The sequence below is a fragment of the Macaca thibetana genome, chromosome 6 (assembly GCF_024542745.1).
Source record: "Macaca thibetana thibetana isolate TM-01 chromosome 6, ASM2454274v1, whole genome shotgun sequence".
NCBI classification, from domain to species: Eukaryota; Metazoa; Chordata; class Mammalia; order Primates; family Cercopithecidae; genus Macaca; species Macaca thibetana.
In genome coordinates this window covers 29,716,010-29,731,561 of record NC_065583.1, presented here as the reverse complement: position 1 = coordinate 29,731,561, position 15,552 = coordinate 29,716,010, and the positions used below count along the sequence as shown (strand labels likewise).

Below are 15,552 nucleotides of genomic sequence, written 5' to 3'. Positions count from 1 at the left end.
TACAAGTAGAGTTTAGGGTATATTTGTGTTTCCCAAGCAGGAAGGGCATAGCTCTCTGTGTTGAATCTCCCACAAGGGTCTATAGTTCCCCAAATGATTAATATCCTCAGTTCAAGTCCAGCTTTAAATGCTTTCCTCCAAGGAATAATCTCCACACATGAGGACCTGCTATTGCTTTTTCCCTGAGGGTGCTGGATAAACAGGTCATGCAATATTTTCTTTTGTAATGCTGCTTGTAAATCCTCATCAGTCTTGATCTGTTATCAGCAGAGATAAACTAAAACAAACAAGCTTCCTCCCCACCCTCACCCTCACCCCTGCTCAATTCCTCCTACCGTGCATGCCTTGGTCTCTTTGCCTATAGAAATATCAATAGCTTCATAAAATGTTCCAAGGTATTTTATAGGATTTTTCTATAATTTAATTGCAGCCTCTCTCTCCAGCCCCATAGAAAGTGACATTTGGCCTCATAATCTCATATCTTATAAGTCCCATGGTGGTGGGAGAACTCCAGGCCCGGCCTGAGTGTTGGCTCTTTGTCCTGATGATGGTAATGGACAGCTCCCAATCTGGTCCCATCTGATCAGGGGATTGGAAATAGTCTCTCCTTCTCCTTCTCCCTTGGATTTTGCATGAAGTGTGTGTGTGTGTGTGTGTGTGTATGTGTGTTATGATGAGGCACTGGGCAAGTCACATCAGAGTGAACAGACTATGAATGGTTGGGCAGAAAAAGCCTTCAGTCCCCAGGCCCCAGCTGTACTCTTGATGTTCTTGCCAGTGACATGTCAAGTCCATTTATGTGGCTAGCAGAAAGAAAAGAAAGTGGCATTTCTTAAAATGGTCTGTTAGGCAGCAGGCACTGTTCTAGATACTGTCACATACATTCCTCACAAAACCCCTGCAAGCTAGACATTCAGATTCCCATAGTGAGGGTAAGAAAACAGGTCTGAGAAATGTGTCCAAGGCACAGGGCCAGTGAGTGGCAGAGCTAGGACTGGAATCAGCATCAGCCTGAGCCTCTAGTGAGCACTTGTGATTTACGTCACATGGTGTGGACAGCCAATCCTGTGTGAGGGATGCTCTCTGTCAGACTCATTGCTCAGGCAAATTCTGCTTTCTCAGCTTAAGGCTTATCTCCTGCAGGAGCCTTGATGCCCCAGGCTTCCCTGACCTCTTCCTTTTTGATTCCTAGCAAGACCGAATCACCTGGAACGTTTAATTGAGCACTTCTCCACTGTGTATGTCTTATGTCCTCAGCTTGATTGGGAGCAATTTGAGCGGATGAACCGGACCTTATATTTTCCTGCACCATCTCACCTAGTCACCCAGTCAGTGTATCTATGAGCTACCTAGTACCTATGGGAAGGAAGAGGAGACAAAGTCAGAAAAAGCTGGAACAGAATGTGCTTTTCTTATTTTATATCTGGAAAGACTGAGACCCAGAGGGGAAAGGTATTTCCTAAGATTGCACAACAATTCAGTAAAGAATCTGGAATTAGAACTTGACTCTACTTCTCTGAGCCTCACTGTTAAAAGAAGTTAGGCTAGATGGTCTCTAAGAACTTTTCCAAATCTAACAGCTAATTGTGGTTAGTTTTATTTTTTCCAATAACATTTAACTGAACTCTCTTAAGTGCCAGGTATTATTCTAGGCACTGAGGAATCCACTGAGGACAAGAAAGATATATTTATTCAGCTCCAGAGCCTCCCGTGTAACGTTTACACCACACTGAGATAAGGGCTGTGATAGGGGTTAAGCGCAGGGTTCTGGGGAATATAGAAGACAGGTTCCCACCTGGACTTGGGGGTGCTGATCAAGGAAGTCTCCAGGTAGAAGTGATATTTAAGGTGAGACCAAATATGGTTGAGTCAAAGAGGAAAAGCATTTTTGGGCAGCTGGAAGTGCATATGTGAAGGCCTAGAGGCAAAGCAAGAGTGGGGCACTTTGGAAAGAACAGCAAGTGAATGAATAGAAGAGTGGGAGGACGCATGCACGGTCTTGCAAGCTGTACTGAGAAATTTGAACTTTTTCCTGATAATAATGTGGAGAGTTTGAAGAATTTTAAGTAAAGATGAACATTATTACATTTGCATTTTATTACTAATATTTTAAAATGTTTTAACTGTTATTTCAGAAGCAATGCACGTTGACAGTTAAAAAATATAAACGTACATCATCTAAAAGAAGAAAAACCAAATAAAACCCATTCTTTGTATTTCATAATGAGCCTCTCATTATGAAATGACTAATGAAAAGTTTGAGCAGGAGACGGAGAATGTATCTTGGTGTCCTCAGGCAGCTTGACTCCTACTGGCAGCGCCTGCCCTAGCAGCTGCTACCCAAACAAGTTGCTGCCATTGATTTCCTCCCTTAAATTGGCAAACAGCAGTGAGAAATGCAGTTCAGAAAAGATCAATGTAAGTGGTGTAATAGGCCGAAAGCTAAAGGCTGTTTTGCTTATTTGGCCATAGCTATACATATGCGGGTTGGTGTTCGACATGCTGGGGGCCATGTTCAAGTTCAGGGACTGGAGGAGCAGCAATTGAATTCTCCACCCTAGAACCTGAGGTTCCACCTCTGGGAGCTGGTTTCTAGGTCTCAAACTCTCAAGGGTAGCCCACAAACCTGAAGAAGAAGGGGTTTCCAGAGCTCTGGTTCAACAGTGTTCAGCATCAACTCACCCATCCTGCCTCTCTGATTCCTTGATGATCTAATTTCTGGTAACTGGGCAACTAGCTGCCCTGCTTATGAGACTAAGGTAGAGCATTAACTCATTAATTTATTCATTCATTCATTCCACAGACATTTATTGAGGGCTTCCTATGTACCACTTGAAGTTGGATCTGTCCCCGACCTCTACCCACACTGTGCCTCATTTCAGATTCTAACCTCTCCTAATAAACTCCTCTAAACTCAGTATGGTGGTGAAGTAGGAAACATGAAATGTTTTAGTAGGATAGAGCTAAGAGCTTGTGCAAGAGTGTTGCTGGCAAGGGCATGTGGAATGCAAGAGGTGGGCCCATTGCAGTCAGAACCAAGAGACATTGCATCAAGAGGTAAACAAAAGAACCAGATCCTTATACCTTTTAACATCTCATCATTCCAGTTCCCAAGGGGATATCTCATCTCTAAACTCAATCCAACTCTATTAATATTTATGAGGCTGATTGGGAGTACAGTGAGGATGGAGGCACAGGGTCTTCATTTCTATACTTAAAGAACTCAGTTTATCTAGCAAGCAAGATAAGGCATGGACACAAATATCTACCACACAAAATTGAAAGTGAGAGGGTCATAGGAAGTTCTAATGGCTGCATGTGGTGGCTTATGCCTGTAATACCAGCACTTTGGGAGGCCAAAATGGGCAGATTGCTTGAGCCCAGGAGTTTGAGACAAGACTGGGCAATGTGGAAAACTCCGTCTCTACAAAAAAAGTAAAAATAAAAAAATTAGCTGGGCATGGTGGTGCATGACTGTAGTCCCAGCTACCTGGGAAGCTGAGGTGGGAGGATCAATTGAGTCCATGAGGTTTAGGCTGTAGTGAGCCATGATTGTGCCACTGCACTCAGGCCTGGGTGACAGAGCAACACTCTGTCTCCAAAATAAATAAATAAATACTTTTAACAAATTGCCATTAGAGATGATTTCCAGCCAAGTTGGGCAAATCCGGAAAAGCTTTTGAGGAGAAGGTAGCATTTGAGGTGGCCCCTTTCAGTTTGTTCCATCCTCCAGAAGTTAGCATCTCTAGATCTAGTATTGTTCTGAGATGTGAACAGTATCTGGTTTCACCTGGAACAAGGCCAGTGATATGCTCCAAGCCTATATTTCTCACATCTGTGAGATAAGGGTAAGACATTAGGACTAGGCCTGCAGCCTCAGAGTATTTGGAATTAGAATATGTATAATTGGGGGTAAAAGGAATCTCATGTAGAAGGGATAGCACAAGCAGAGGTGTGTAGGCAGGGGCATTCAAACAGTTGAGTTTAGCTCAACCATTAGCAGCATAAATAGTAACAATTGCCCCTTATTGAGGCCCTATTATACACCAGGCATTATGTTGTAAGCATGCCATACATGTCAGCTTATTTTATCTTTAAAACAATCCTATGACTTGGGCATTTTCAACCTAATTTTTATAGATGAAGAAAGTATAGGGAGATTAAGTGCTTTTTCCGGATTTACACAGTTAGGAAATAGTGGGGCTGGAGTTCAAATCTGGTTTGTCTGATTACATAAAGTTCATGCTCTTAACTACTCTACTGTAATAAGGCTGCAAAATGAATTAATTTGAGACTGTGGATATCTTTAACTGCCAAACCAAGGTGTTTGGATTTTATTTGGTAGCCAATTTAGCACCATTGAAGACTTAAGCAGTGGGGTAATGTCACAGTTTGATTTCAGGAAGATCAGTATGGTAGGAACTACTGTAGACAATTGGAAGCAGGAGAAAACAGGTACAGAAAGACCCGTTTTAAGGCTGTTGTGACAATCCAGTTGGGAGGTAATAAAGGTTCTCAACCAAGATAGCAAGAATGGAGATTGGAGCTAGATGAGAGAATCATCGTTCTTATCATCACTATTTTTATCATCAAATATTACAGCTAGAAAGAACCCTGGAGACTTCAGTCTCAACTCTCTCATTTCATAGAAAGGGAGTCTCCCTCAGGGGCATACCACAATTCAATTGACTAAGGTGGGACCTGCATGCAGAAATCCTGTTGGACAGATGTGAAAACTGGAGCCCTAAAAGCTCAAGTTCTTGCTGCTAGTTACTTGTAAATTCAGAATTGATAATAACAATGCAAATAATACTAATACACTGAGACTTTATCACATGCAAGAAACTGTGTTAAGACCTTTATGTGTGTTATCTTCACAATAACCCTGTGATGTAGGTTCTATTGTTATTCTCATTTTGCAGGGAAATCAAGGTACAGAGAGATTAATGTTCCACTCATGACATTGCACAACTGGTAAGTGACAAAGCTGGGATTTGAACCCAGGACGTTAATGTCAGAGCCCAAGCATTTAACCAGTAGACTACACTACCCATGATATCCCAGATATGCATTGAGTGACAGTTTGATGACACCTCAGTGTCATCAGTACTGCCTCTGGCTGCTATGACGTACCTGTGGGATTTTAGATGCCCACAACTAACAGGAAGTATTGAAAAGGGCAAAGGACAGAAAGCTTCTGCCCTAGATTTAGCAATCCGCTAGTGCTTTATTTCTGCCTCAAGCCATGGAATTCATCTGCTCTCTGCTCTACACTCAAGTCCAGTGCTTGTGGACTGTCCAGATCCCTGTCTGTTGCCTGCTTGGCCCCAGATGCTTTGTGTCTTGAATTTCTCCTACGTCACCATGCTGCCTGGTGCATTCTCATTTAGATATCACACAATCAAAGCTACATTTGTTGTAAAGAACTGTAGATGGTTTGGACGAGTGGAAATTAGCATCTTTATTTGTCTTTAGGGGATCACTAAAGATCAATGTGCATTTAATAATTACATAAAAATGTGAATAGCAGTTCTGTTTATTGGGTGTATTGGGTGTCTAACATTTGCTAAAACTTTTTTTTTTTTTTTTTTTTGAGATGGACTCTTGCTCTGTCGCCCAGGCTGGAGTGCAGTGATGGGATCTCTGCTCACTGCAACCTCTGCCTCACAGGTTCAAGGGGTTCTCCTGCCTTAGCCTCCTGAGCAGCTGGGATTATAGGCACCTACCACCACGCCCGGCTAATTTTTGTATTGTTAGTAGAGACGCAGTTTCACCATGTTGGCCAGGCTTGTCTTAAACTCCTGACCTCAAGTGATCCACCCACCTTGGCGTCCCAAAGTGCTGGGATTACAGGCATGAGCCACCGCATAGAACTTGCTAAACTTTTTGGCCGGGTGCGGTGGCTCGCGCCTATAATCCCAGCACTTTGGGAGGCCAAAGTAGGTGGATCATCTGAGGTCAGGAGTTTGAGACCAACCTGGCCAATGTGGCAAAAACCCGTCTCTACTAAAAATATAAAAATTAGCGAGGCATGCTGGCAAGCGCCTGTAATCCCAGCTACTTGGGAGGCTGAGACGGGAGAATTGCTTGAACCTGGAAGGTGGTGGTTGCAGTGAGCCAAGATCATGCCACTGCACTCCAGCCTGGGTGACAGAGCGAGATTCTGCCTCAAAAAACAAACAAACAAACAAAAACAACCAACAACAACAAAAAACTTTTCATTAACCTAGCATACTGGGTATTATTATACTCATTTCACAGGAGAGGAAACCGAAATTTAGAGAGGTTAAATGGAGGTTATGTTTCTTGCCCAAAATCACATAGCTAGTAGGTGCTAGGAACAGAGATACGAATCCAGGACTTCTGGTTTCCAATTTCACACTCTTTTGACAATTATAGGCTGTATCTTCCCCTTTTAAAAAAATTTTTAAACCAAGTTCAATTTACTTTATTTTAAACCATCTATTTAAAATATTTTAAAAGTAAACATTTATTATTAAAATTATTAAATATGTTAAACATATATTTAAACTTTTTATTAAATATTAAATACCATATTTTAGACTATCTATTGGGTAGATCAAGGAAATATAGTAGACGTAGAATACCAGGCCCCCGCTGAGCCCACCCATGTGACGGGTTGGTGCATAAATAACCTTATAATCAGTATCAGGTGAAGAATTTTGGATTGGGATATTAAGCAGTGAAGTAGATTTATGACTGGTTGCTATAGGGTGCAAATGGAAGGAAGGGTGGATGTTAACCTGGAAAGAGGAAAGCTGATAGAGTTGGCAGTGCAGGGCACAATGCTGAGACATGCCACTAACAAACTTGGAAATATGGAAATTAAGGTCACCCTCTGAGAGTAAAAAAAAAAAAAAAAGGAGATGAATATGCAATGGAGGGATTTGCATTTTCAAATCTGAGGCCCAGCATCAATCTGAATGACCTGTGTGTAATCTCAATGACTTAGGATGGGCATGTGCTTGTAATGTAATGAGAAGAACCCTAATTTATTGTGTTGCATCTTGTTTTATTTGTTGTATTGCATCTGTTTTGTAAACATACGTGGGACATTCATTCTGTAGCATAAGAAAGGGCAGTTCAAGTAGCAGGAATTTGGCAGTTGGTAATCTAGCATCCTCCATCACTATATTTGTGGGAACACCAACTTTTTTTTTTTTTTTTTTTTTTTTTTTTTTATAGTCAGGCAACCTTTAATAAATATCCCATTTCCCATCTCTCAAACCACTACTTTTGAATATCTGCAAGCAGAGTATTCCTTTGGTATTTCCAATTTAATTTATTCAGTTTATATAGGGGTATTTAGTTTTATATATATATATATATATATATATATATATATATATCTATCTTCCCTACATTATATTTTACTTGAATTTAAAAGTCCAATCAATATTATTAAATTCAAAATAGTGGAAAAGAGTATCTTTGAACACATACAAGTATTTAACTAATAAATGAATATATGAATATGTAATTAGATCCAAATTGTGACAAATTATGTTGTCTTTATTTATTTATTTATTTATTTATTTATTATTACTATAAGTTGTAGGGTACATGTGCATAACGTGCAGGTTTGTTACATATGTATATTTGGGGAACACCAACTTTCTTGCCACTAGAAGGAGGGCTTCTGTGTGGTGACACAAGGATGGCTTCTTAGAACTCTCTCTGGCCTGGATGAAATTTCCCTCAAGACTGTCTACCTCTCTTTTCTACAATTCCAGTTATGTTAAAAGCAACTTTTGCTTGGCTTTCCTGGTATTAGGATAGTGGCAAGGGAGCACACTCCTGGTGGACACGGCATTCTTATTATTACAATAGAAAGTCTTACTGTAAATTGGAACAATTTGGCAGTTTGATTTCCCCACTTCAGTCTTTTGTGGGTTTGATGGTCATGAGTCAGCCTTCTGGCATTGGATCTGATGAAGAGTCACGCTCTGGGTAGTCATAAGTTCACTGCTGTGATGCCTCCCCTGGTGTACTGGGAGAGAATCATCCAGCAGATGGTACCAAGACTGCTCATCACCCCGTGCTTTGCTCGTGATAGACTCTAATGGCATTTCTGAGGGCTTTCTCCTTGGTCCTCTCTTAGTCTTTTGTTTACCAAAGCTTTGTTGAGTGTGGCACCATATCTAATTGGATAAGAGTGAACAGACTTTCTCTTGGATCCCCCAGACCCAAGAAGATAAGAAGGGACCTAGCATAAGCTGTGTAGAGAGACAAAAGTATAATGGAAAAAGCAACAACAACAACAGATCTTATGCATAATAGCAACCAACCCCACAAAATATCTATGAATAAAGCTAACATGAAATATGTGAGTTGTATATATTAAAAAAAACTACAAAACTTACTGAAAGGCATGAAGGAATACCCATATAATTGGAGAGATGTACTATACTTATAAAATATTGTAAAGATGTACTTTATTCCCAAATTAATCTTTAAACTCAATGCAATCCTAATCAAAACCTGAGAGGATTTTTTGTTTTGTTTTTGTTTTGAGAGTCTTGCTGTGTCACCCAGGTTGGAGTGCAGTGGCACGATCTCGGCTCACTGCAAGCTCCGCCTCCCGGGTTCATGGCATTCTCTTGTCACAGGCACCCGCCACCACGCCCGGTTAATTTTTTTTTGTATTTTTAGTAGAGACGGGGTTTCACTGTGTTAGCCAGGATGGTCTCGATCTCCTGACCTCGTGATCCACCTGCCTCGGCCTCCCAAAGTGCCGGGATTACAGGTGTGAACCACCGGGCCTGGCCCTGAGACGATTTTTATAGGCCTCAATACACTGATTCTAAAGTTCACATGGAAGAAAGAAAGGGCTGAAAGTGTTAAGAAAAGCTTGTAAATGAAGAACAACAGAGGGCTTTCTCTACCAGACATAGAAATATACGTCATAGAAATTAAAGTAGTGTAATATTGGTACAGAAACAGATAAACAGAACAATGGAGCAATAAACTGAGACTAGAGACTAGAAATGTATACATGGGGATTTAGTTTATGAAAAAGATAGCATTTCAAATCAGTAGAAAAATAGTAACTATTTAAGAAATGGTGTTGGAATAATAGAAACTCAATCAGAGAGAAATAGAGTTAAGCAACCACCAAATTCTTCATATAAAATTAAACTCCAAATGGATTTAGGAGATGCATATAAAAAAAGAAACCTATAATATTATTCAAAATGCCCAGTCAACGTATTAAAAGATGCTCAAATTCACTAGGAATCTGAAGTGCAAATTGAAAATGACAATGAGGTACCATTTTGAAAATCCCATTTGGTGAAAATAAAAAAGCTTGATAATATCTTGGGTTGGCAAGGATGAAGAGAAATAAACAGTATTGTAGGGAATGTAAATTATTGAAGCTTTTTTTTTGGAAAGGAATTGGGCAAAATACTTTTAGAAAGTGAATATTCTTTCGTTAAAGCAATTCTACTTCTGGAATATATCCTAAAGGAATGCACACAGAGAGTTATGTACAAGAATGCTCATTGTAGCATTGTTTGCAATAGTGTAAAGCTGAAAAAACCAAAAATCATGTCAAGAGAAAGTGGTTAAATACTGTGAAATGATGGTGTCTCCATACCATGGAATTTTACCGGGAGGTTATAAAGCCTGGAAACATAGTATAATTTTGTCATATATTTAATGTAATATTAATAAACAATATATTTGTTCTCCCATGTTTCCAAATTTGGGACTGTGTAGAGAGTTAAAAAGAATGAGGCAGATCTATATGTAGCCATGTGGAGAGAGGCGTCAAGCTGTGGTGGAGTGGAAAAAGCAAATTGTATTGCACAATCCTACTTACACAAATACATGTATATGTACCTGAATGTATGGACAATCAAGGAAAGGGGACTAGTATGGTGTACACTAAATTTTATTTGTAATGGTTAACTCAGGATAGGACAAAGGGAATTGGAGGGGAGGGCAAAACAGGGGCATTCTTATTTCTCGTTCTCATTTTTGCTTTTTATTGAACTAATTACAAAAGCTTGTTTTCATATATTACTAATGCGCTTTAAAAATATTCCAGGGTGCTGCTGTCCATAAGCATACTGCAAGTGAACATTGTGACATGGCTTCCGAAATGGGAAGGTCTTTGAGGTGGAATGAGTAGAAATGGATTTTACAGCCTAGAGAAGGTTTTCCAAGGGCTTCCTGGGGGAGGGAGAGGTTGAGAGAGAGGTCAAGAGAATGAGATTCTTGGTTCTCTCTCCACTTCAACCAGAACCACCCATTTAAAAAAATCTGCTCATTAAAGTGCTACATAAGATTTACCTTACAGGCAGGCGCGGTGGCTCATGCCTGTAATTCCAGCACTTTGGGAGGCTGACAGGGTGGATAGCTTGAGGTCAGGAGTTTGAGACCAGCCTGGCCAATATGGTGAAACCCCATCTCTACTAAAAATACAAAAATTAGCTAGGTGTGGTGGCGCACACCTGTAATCCCAGCTACTCGGGAGGCTGAGGCACAAGAATTGCTTGAACTTGGGAGGTGGAGGTTGCAGTGAGCCAAGATTGAGATCGCACCACTCCACTCCAGCCTGGGTGACAGAGCAAGACTCTGTCTAAAAAAAAAAAAAAAAAAGTTTACCTTAGAAATGAACTAAGGTGGGACTGCTATTAAAAACAATGCTTTGAAATTCACTAACCCAGAATAAGGATGGCCCCACTTTGCTCTGCTCGGAACACTCCTTGTGAGACTGGGTCTATTTCTTTTTCTTTTAAAAAAATTGTTATTTTAGAGTCAGGGGGTACATGTGCAGGCTTGTTACATGGGTATATTGTGTAATGCTGGAGCTTGGGCTTCTTTTGAACCCATCAGTTAAATAGTGAACATAGTACCCTATAGGTGGTTTATTTCTTGACCTTTCATCTCAAGATGGAAATCAAGCGCTGGGTGCACTTTGAGGAGAGCACCCTGGTGGTGAAGGGACTGAAAACTAGAGAGAATGGTTGAGGAAGTCAGGCTTGGGGAGGAACAGGGAGAACCGATCTCAATTATGTGAAGGGTTGTCAGTTGAGTTGGTTGGTTCTGTGTGGCACGAGGGTCAGGACTAAAGCCATGGGTAAATGGAGATTTCAGAGCTGCCCAAAGATGAAATGGGCTGTCCCTTTACCATCAGGGTGCTCTCCTCAGTGTGTTGAGTTCCATCTTGAGATGAAAGACCAATAAATAAATTACTTATTGGTTATTATGTTCACTATTTGGGTGATGGGTTCAATAGAAACCCATATGCTAACATTACGCAATATATCCATGTAACAAACCTCCGCATGACCCCTTGAATCTAAAATTGGGAGGTAGTAGGTTCCCCATCACTGGAGGTGTGCGAGCAAAAATACTTGGACACGATGTTTATGGCAACAGATGGGGGTGTGCTTAGAGAACCTTTCACAAATACTGACTGGCTCTTGTGATTTAAGCAATGTGGTGGGAACTGGAAATATAGAGGTGATTGAGGGAAATAAGGTCCCCACTCTGCATGAAAAAGCCAACAAGGCAACAAAAAAACAAGTGAACTTTTACATTTTAGATATTGCTCTGAGGATAATAGAACATGGTGATGTGATAGAGAGTAACTGGAAGAGGAGGATTATTTTAGGTAGGGAGGTGGAGAAGGACCCCCTGAAGCAATGTCTGAGCTAAGACCTGAAGGGTAAGAAGGAGCCAGGCATGCAAAGATCTTTCTGGGCAGAGGGAACAGAATGTGGTAAGAACCTTTGAAACTTGTTGCAGGATTGGAAGTAGGAGAATTCTGTGATCCGATTTGCGTTTTAAAATGATTCTTCTAGCAACTATGGGAAGTGGTAGGGGGCACGAGGAGGGGAAGGAAGGAGACCAGTTAGGAGGCCATTTGGTCAAGCGGGAGAGAGATTATGCCAATTTTAACTAGGAGTTGAGAGCAGCAAAGTGGGAAAAAAGTAGATGGATTTAAGTTTTATTTTTGTGATTCAAAATGTCTGCCTCATTCAATCAACTGATCCCAGGATGGGTTGACTTTGACTTATGACTAAATGACTGCTCCCTAGCCAATGTGTTAATATTTATGGTTGGGTATAAACGGATTATTTTATTAAAGATGGATCTTGCTCTGTTGCCCAGGTTGGAGTACAGTGGCACAATGATAGCTCACTGCATCCTTAAACTCCTGGGCTCAAGTGATCTCCTCTCTCCTCAGCCTCCTGAGTAGCTGGGACTACAGGTGCATGCCAGCATGCCCAGCTGATACTTTAATTTTTTTGTAGAGATAGGGTCTCACTTTGTTGCCTAGGCTGGTCTTGAACTCTTAGCTTCAAGTGATCCTCTCACTTCAGCCTCCCAAAATGCTAGAATTATAGCCATGAACTCCCACACTTGGCTATAAGGGGCTTTTGATCTCCCTGTGTGGTAGCTGTTTTCTTGTATCTTGAGGTCTTATTTGCAAACATCCAAAATGATAGATGACCAAGGTTTTCTTGTGACACAAGTCCTTATAGGACTGGACAAATCCTGCCGTCTAAGTTCTAACCAGGCCTGACCCTGCTTAGTTTCAGAGATTAGATGAGATTGGGTGTGTTCAGGATTGTATGGCCATAGACAAGGACTGCACAAATCCTACTGAGCTTCTTAATGACCAAACGATGCTGCAGAAGACCAGGATGAGGTCATGCCCTCACATGGCCCTGGTGCCCTTGGCTCTGCCACTTCCCACTGCCCTCTTTCTTTATGCTCAGCAAATGGAGTAGGCCAAGAACAGGCCCTCAGGAGTCAGGCAGCCTGGGGATGATAAATGGCACAGCCAGTTATTGGCTGGAAAAATTTGAGTGAATCAAGCTTCTCTAAGCCTCAGTTTCCTTATGTATAAAATGGGATTGTTGTACATAAAATAATTCCCATAATTCACTAACCACAATTACCTGACTTTCAGAAAAGTACTCACTAAATGACAAACACCAATACTAAAACCTCACATTCTTTTCACAGTAGAGCTTTTTGAAAGGCTTATCTTCATGCTGTCTTTGTTTCAACTTATCCTTTGCTTTCTGCATGCCCCTGAAATTGCATTCCCTAATTCTATATACTTACCCTTCCTTCCCCTATCCCCCACTGCCAAAACTACTAGACGATACTTTCTTTTCTTATTTGACTTTTCTTTCCTCTTTTGGCACTATTGGACACACAACAGTTTTTTGAAACCCTTTCATCCTTTGGTTCATCCCTTGAAACTGTTCTCTCCTGGAAGGTTTGAACATGGGAAGTACCATGACCAGATTGCTGCTTTAGAAAAATCACGCAATTTGGCGCTGATCAGTTTAGAAAAAAGAAAATAAGAAAAATAACTCAAAAGCACACAATACAACAGTGCCTGGTACACACATATTCAGAGAATTATTATTAATAATTTACAGAGAATTATTATTAACCTCTGTGTTCCACAGCATCCTGGCATAGCTCTGTAATCTCACCCATCCTACTGTGGTATTATCTTGTTTTCCTTGAAATAGACTCCTTGAAAGCAGAGACCTCCTACTCACTGATGTCTGGTTCCTGTTTACTTCTGGTACCATGGGAGGATTATACTTCTCTTTGGGCAGTGCCATGTGACTTTCCTTGGGTAGCGAAATGCAAGCAGAAGTCACTCCTAGGTGGAACACATTTACTTGCCAGTTGTTATGGACTGAATGTGTCCCTCCGAAATTTATATGTTGAAGCCCTAACCCTCAGAGTGACTGTATTTGAAGATGGAGTCTTTAAGGAGGTGATAAAGGTTAAATGAGGTCATGAGGGTGGGGCCCTAATTCAGTAGTATTTATGTCCTAATAAGGAGAGAAAGAGGTACCAGATCTCTCTCTCTCTCTCCTTGCATAGAGAAGAAGCCATGTGAGGACACAGTGAGAAGAAGGCTGTCTACAAGCCAGGAAAAGGACCCTCATTAGAGACCAACTCTGGTGGCACCTTGAGCTTGAACTTCTAGCCTCCAGAACTGTGACACAATAATTTTCTGTTGTTAAAGGCATCCAATCTGTGGTACTTTGTTATGGTAGCACGCACTAATACACCAGTGTTCAACCCTTTGGTGTATTGTTCTCTTGTGTGGCAAATGTGAAATTGTGTATTGTTATGGAAATGCAATGCTGAGCTACTACCTGAGGGAAAGCAGCCCTGGAGAGCCCCTAGATCTGCAGCAGACTTTAGATGAGCGATAAATGAAACATTATTGTCTAAAGATGTTAAGATTTTGGGGATTTGTTACTGCAGGAAAGCCTAGCTTATAGGACTAAAACAGAACTCTATCTCTAGAGCCTAATGCCAAATTTAGCAAATGTAAGACCTTAATTAATAAATGCAGTGGAAAGAACAAATGAATGAAGAGAGACCAGTAAAAATAAAAACAAGCAAAAAACAAAAGTGAAAACAAAACAACAACAAAAAATTCCAAAACCCAGAAGGGCATTTCCTTATGTTTGGGTGTTGGTGTCCCCACCCAAATCTAATCTTGAATTCCCATGTGTTATGGGAGGGACCTGTTGGGAGGTAATTGGATTATGGGGGTGGGTCTTTCCCATGCTGTTCTCATGATAGTGAATAAGTCTTAAAAGATCTGATAGTTTTAAAAAGAGGAGTTTCCCTGCACAAGTTCTTCTCTTGTCTGCTGCCATGTGAGACGTGACTTTTACCTTCCACCATGATTGTAAGGCCTCCCCAGTGACATGGAACTGTAAGTCCAATAAAGCTCTTTCTTTTATAAATGCCAGTCTTGGGCATATATTTATCAGCAGCATGAAAATGGACTAATACAGTAAATTGGTACCAGTAGAGTGGGGCGATACTGAAAAGATACTTGAAAACGTGGAAGTGACTTTGGGCACTGCTGAAAACATACCCGAAAATGTGAAATTAGGTAACAGGCAGAGGTTAGAACAGTTTGGAGGACTCAAAAGAAGACAGGAAAATGTGGGAAAGTTTGGAACTTCCTAGAGACTTGTTGAATGGCTTTGCCCAAAATGCTGATAGTAATATGGACAGTAAAGTCTAGGCTGAGGTGGTCTCAGATGGATATGAGGAACTTTTTGGGAACTGGAGCGAAGATGATGCTTGTTATGTTTGAGCACAGAGACTGGCAGCATTTTGCCCCTGCCCTAGAGATTTGTGGAACTTTGAACTTCAGAGAGATGATTTAGGGTTCTGGTGGAAGAAATTTCTAAGCAGCAAACCATTCAAGAAGTTACTTGGGTGCCGTTAAAGGCACTCAGTTTTATAAGGGAAGCCGAGCATAAAAGTTTGGAAAATTTGCAGCCTGACAATGTGATAGAAAAGAAAAACCTATTTTCTGAGGAGAAATTGAAGAAATTTGCATAAGTAACGAGGAGCCAAATGTTAATCCCCAAGACAATGGGGAAAATGTCTCCAGAGCATGTCAGAGGTCTTCACAGCAGCCCCTCCCATCACAGGCCCAAAGGCCCAGGAGAAAATTGTTTCATGGGCCAGGCCCAGGGTCCCTGTGCTGTGTGCAGTCTAGAGACTTGGTGC

The 15,552-nt window shown here is 41.0% G+C and overlaps 2 protein-coding genes and 1 long non-coding RNA gene across 6 annotated transcripts in view; 1 reads left to right on the top strand and 2 right to left on the bottom strand.

The window, feature by feature from the left end:
* The window catches only part of LOC126956626 (uncharacterized), a 45,237-nt gene extending 39,660 nt beyond the window's left edge, over positions 1 to 5,577 (top strand). The window contains exon 3 of the long non-coding RNA XR_007726433.1: positions 4,923 to 5,577. This is a non-coding gene — a long non-coding RNA (uncharacterized LOC126956626). The remainder of the gene's footprint in view (positions 1 to 4,922) is intronic.
* ATOX1 (antioxidant 1 copper chaperone) overlaps positions 1 to 15,552 on the bottom strand; it is a 603,309-nt gene that overhangs the window by 124,826 nt on the left and 462,931 nt on the right. The gene's annotated exons all lie outside the window — the stretch shown is intronic.
* Positions 1 to 15,552, bottom strand: part of GLRA1 (glycine receptor alpha 1) — a 102,841-nt gene that overhangs the window by 39,990 nt on the left and 47,299 nt on the right. The gene's annotated exons all lie outside the window — the stretch shown is intronic.